The sequence below is a fragment of the Cnephaeus nilssonii genome, assembly GCF_951640355.1.
Source record: "Cnephaeus nilssonii genome assembly, chromosome: 10".
Classification (NCBI taxonomy): Eukaryota; Metazoa; Chordata; class Mammalia; order Chiroptera; family Vespertilionidae; genus Cnephaeus; species Cnephaeus nilssonii.
Genome location: NC_137081.1, coordinates 11,336,363 through 11,341,896, shown reverse-complemented (window position 1 = coordinate 11,341,896; position 5,534 = coordinate 11,336,363).

The following is a 5,534-nucleotide window of genomic DNA, read 5'->3' as shown; positions in this document are numbered from 1 at the left end:
GAGTTCCCTGGACCACCAGCCCCAGCGAGAGGAAGAGAGGCCCTCAGATGCTGGGGAGTCCCTGCCCCAGATCGATCCCCCGACACACTGAGAATCTCCTAACCCCCGTTTCCATTCCAGACCTCCTGAAGAAGGGGAGAGGCGTAGGGAGCCCTACTTTGTCATGCATTATCAATAAAGTTCACTGTACCCAGCCGCCCCCCCCCAAAAAAAAATTCGTAACTTAATTTTTACAATATGCTGTTTAAACATAATTATTAATAATGAACTACAACGTTTGCTAATAACTGATTACTATAATCGTGTTGCATTCATTTCCCTTACATACCTCATGCGCAGGCACACCATTTCTCTCCACTAATACTAGCAGTGAATATTTTAGCAGCTGATTGCCACTTGTCATTAGTCTTGAACTGACTTGTTTGGTGTGTGCAACAGGAAATATTTCGCTTCCGGATAACAAGAAAAATAGGTTTATTTGCATTAAGCTTATTAATTTGGGCAGTTATTCAGTGTTTGGTAAGTTAATGTTCAAGAAAATATATTAATTTTTATTAAAATGTTCTATTATTTTATGTTAACGATTACTACTCATTTATTTCAATACTTTGTATTCAGCATGTCTCTATCGAAATAAACCTACCTTTCTATGAACATTGAAGCTTTTGTTTTTTTGCAGCCCACATAAACCTAAACCTTGTTTATTTGGCCCGTGTTAGCCTCTGAGCTTGACATGCTGCTTTAGGAGAAGGAAAAGAGGAAGGAGATGTTCAAGAACTGCCTCCAGGCATGTAGGAGGCACTGATAATGAGGAAAGGGGTTTTGTGTGTGTGTGTTTTTAATGAAGTTTTGCTGTGCTTTCCAAATTAAACCTATCCCCATTTTAGCATGTTCTCAAAAGACTGGGAAAATATATATTTTCTGTTAAAACTTATTTCTGATTGCAAGTCATTTCTTTCCATGTAACTCATGTGAAGAATGTGAATTTAACAAAGAAAAAGCTATAAGAAGGTGAGGATTTTCACTCATTTGAATTCAAGTTGATGCCCCTAAAGAAGGAGGTCAGTTCCTAGGAGGACTCTGGGTCTCAGCAGGGGAATGGAGCAGGGAACAGGCCGTGTCTGGGTGTGATTCAATCAGAGCCTCTACAGAAATCAGTAATAACCAAAAGGTTAGGAGGGTAATGAAGGGATGGTTTCCAAAGATACAGATGAAATCAAGAAACAAACAAGAGAAGATGAAGCACCAGGGGAAAACCACTGTTCCCTCTGTGTCTGGAGGGACAAAGGGTGTCTGAGTTAGAGTTTCCCCAGAACAGAGGCTGAGACAAGCGGCTTATGTGGGAAATTAAAGAAACACCAATAGGGAAGTAAGCAGTTTATGTGAGAAATGAAAGAAGCATCAATGGGGAAGTAAGAAAGAGACACATGGAAGGAATGGCTGCCAATAAAGAGTATCAAACCAATAATCACTACAGGCAAATGGAACTTAGCACAGGCCATAAGGTTAGCCACCCCAGGCCAAAGGAGCCACGGTGGCCCTGAGCTAGGGATGGAAAGACCACCCAGCCTAAGGCATTAGAGCTCAAACAGGGTGAGAAGGGCATCCGTGGGGTGGGAGAGCCAAGCCTGGGGAGGCAGAGCCCAAGCCACTTCCAGGAGTGTGTGCACTGGATGGAGGAGTCAGAGCCAACGCTGAGAGAGGAGGCTACCACATAGGGGAGGGGGTACTACCAAAATGGGAGATTTAATACTGGGCATTGCGCAAATAATTAAACATATTAAGGATAATGAGCCCCAGCCGAGTGGCTCAATTGGTTGGAGCATTGTCCCACACACCAAAAAAGGTGCAGATTCAATCTCCAGTCAGGGTGCCTATAAGAGGCATCTGATCAATGTCTCTCTCTCACATTGATGTTTCTCTCTTTCTCTCTCCCTTCCTCTCTAAAATAAATGAAAAGATATCTTTGAATGAGGTTTTGGGGGGAAAAAGGATGAGAATCAGGTTTCTCACTGTCATAAGAGGGACAAATAATAGAAAGGAATAAATGTAGGCTGAACCCCATAGGGTTGTATTGGAGTTAAAGGCATGAGTATGAACATATGGATTTCAACATATATTGATAGTTACCGATATAAATATAGATGTAAATGTGTATGTACACATACATATGCACACATACACATATTTACATCTATATTTACATATGTTGTATTTATACATATATTTGTATATATGTGTACATATATACACATCTACATGTAAATATGCATATTATATATGTATTCATATCCATAAAGATATATATGCACACACATTTACATCTGTGTGTGTGTGTGTGGAACCCAGTTCTGTTCGCTGAGGAGCCTAGGAGCAGGGAAATCCCAATAGTAATAAGCATAACTAATGCCTAGATCATGGCTGCTAAAAATTATTGCTTACTCCAAAGATACCAGGGTTCCTTGGAGAAACTGTGGATTCCAGCTCTGGGACAGGGAAAACATGAGCTGAGTCTGGAATGCCTAATTCTGCCAGAAAGCAAGGAAGTGCTGAAAGAATGATGGGGACTTGTTAGAAGAACGCAAGAACTAGTTTGCACAGTCTCCCTCTGGCCAAGATGGGACAATGTATGCATAAAAGTAAAATGATGATAGTAACACATGTCTACCCATTGGCCAAATCAGGAAATTTTGATGGAAAAACGGAAGAGTTATGAAATTTCAAAGTACCTCTGCAAAAAGAGGAAAGAGTATTTCACAGTGGAGAACTTGACAAACAACACCTCAGTTAAGTGACCAAAATCAACATTAAAAGAACATAGCATCACTTCTTTGTTATTTTTGCCAAAGATCAATCACCTGTTGTTTCTTTAATTATGAAGAAACATCAAACTGACTCAAATCAAGGAACATTCTACAAAATAATGGTTTGTAATCTTCAAAAGAGCCAAGGCCGTGAAAGTATAGGTAGAGGAATTGTCCACAGTGAAGGACACGATAGAGATGTAAAAAATAAATGCAAGGGGAGATTCTGCTATAAATGGAATCTTTTGCTGTAAAATATATTATGGGAGCATCTGGAAAAACTTGAATGCAGTTTGAGGATAAGATGGTAGCAATGTATCAATGTGAACTTTCCAATGTTGATGGATTGCGGTTATGAAGAGAAGTATGCTCGCTTATAGGAAATAGATACTATTAGTCACAGGTGATGGGGCATTGGGTCAGAAACTTCCTCAGGAAAAGAATAGTCGTTTGGCTGTACTTCCAACTTTTTTATAAGTTTGTGGTTGTTTCAAAAAAATTTAATAAGCCACTCAGAGAAGAATAAGTGTTACATGATCTCACTCATTTGTGGAATATAACGAAAACTGTTGAACAAAAATAGATCCAGATACATAGAAACACCGAATAGACCGTCAAACCTCAGAGTGGGGGGGAGAGTAAGAGATCAACCAAAGGACTTGAATGCATGCATATAAGCATAACCAATAGATACAGACTGTAGGAGGGTGAGGGCATGTGCTGGGGCTAGGGGAGAGCGGCTGGGGAGAGGACAATGGGGTAAAAAAGAAAACATATGTAATACTTTAAATAATAAATAATCAAAAAATAAATAAATACATATAACACCAAAAAAATAAAAAGGAAGAAGAAGAAGGGGAAATGTGCTAAGGTAATCATTTCCCTCCCCCAAGAAAACACTGAGAGGTATTTTCAGTTGCTGAATATCAAACGTTTATTATTTAGTTTCCTACTACTGCTAAAATCCATTTCATAAGCAGCTCCTCTTAAAGCCAGCTTTTATTTCACAGAAATTGTATCCTTCAGCACTTCACTTTGAAATGTGCCATGCTGAGGATGGGGACGCTTCAGGGCACAGCTTGGGCAACCACGCCACATGAAGGGTCTCCCCACCCTGATCCCCCACACAGAAAGCTGCCAATACCTTAGGAAACACCTCTGCAGAGCCAGCCAGGTTATTCAAGTCAGCTGGAAACAGAGAACACCATACTTGATTCAAATTACAAATTCAGTATTGTACTGTACACATCCAGCATTACGCATGCTTAAAATAATATAAGCATGCCTAATGACATATCAGATCTCACTTTTTAAAAAAAGTAAACCATAAGCAGGCAACTACACATATTAAAACTACCATAACCCCATTTTCACCTACAGTTAAAACTATTGTTGAATACGCATTGGCTGTTTCAGAAGTCTTTGGCATGCACACAGGAAGTAGAGAAAATATCCAGGCTAAGAATAACCACGTTACACATATCTAGGAATCTCCCAACCAAATCTATCTTGAAGGGCCAGGCCAGCTTCCAAGTGGCATGGTTTCTAGGAGAGGCCATCATGCTGATGCTTCTTCACAAATCCTGGAGGTACAAATTCAGGCTCGCCCACTGTGGTCCTAGGATGACGTCAGCCTCTGAGGGCAACAACACCTGGTTGGCCCTCGCTCAGGGGAGTCTCTCAACCCATGGAATTCCATCCAGGTCTGGATGGCTGCTCCAGGCTGATGGGGCTCATTTCAGCCAGTGGAGCCCAGAGGCAGCAGGGCCGGAGTTTGGCAGTGACCTCCGGAGACCGCAGTTTTGATGCTGAATACATCATTGTCTCTACCCCAGGACCTTGATTACAAAAATAGCCTAGCTTGTAATTAATAGCACCTTGAAAACATAGGTAATGGTAGAAAACAGGATCATAAAATGAAGTCACTTTCCATTCTGGCCAATGTTTCCTACCACTAATACCAAGTCAAGAAAATACACCATTTTAACTGAATCTAGGGGGGAAAAAAAGATGTCTTTTTGGAGCAAAAAATATTCTTGTAGGAAGAATATAGGTAAACCATATTCATCAGATTGTTAATATATATATTATATAATATATATACTCATATATATTATACTCATATAATATATATACTATCTATGTACTTTATAGAGCAGTAGAGGAAAAAATATAGACATAGCTCCCTCCTCAGAGCGTCTGTCAAATAGTAGAAGTATTTTTAAAAGAAAAATTGAGAGCAGACGGTATCTAAACTCTTGGTGGAGTGGCGGACTGGGGTTCAGAAGTTGGAGAAGAGTACTGTGCACTAATGCATTAGTACATTATAGTCACACGTTGACACCTCAGAAATAAAATACCTACAGTTTTGAAGCAACTCCTCTACTGTCTGATTTAACAAGGGAAGCTCATCCTACAAGAAGAGGTAGTCTGTTAGTGGATTGCAGACACATGCTGGCCGTCGGCTGCCTGTTTGCTTTGTAGACTCAGTGCCCTTGGTGTATTCTAACAATGTTTGTAGATGTGTGTGTTTTACTGGCGAGAAGCAGATGTGAACGTGATCCCATCCCAGCCAGGTCTGCTTGTTGGCGCACGTGACCCCGGCTTTCTATAAAGTTGCAAGAGGGTGTTTGTTTCCATAGAACTCAACAGCTCTGAGGCAGTCTGGTACTATCCGTGTTGACTGATATAGTTACTGGTCCAGAATGAACAAAGCTTCAGTAGATGTAT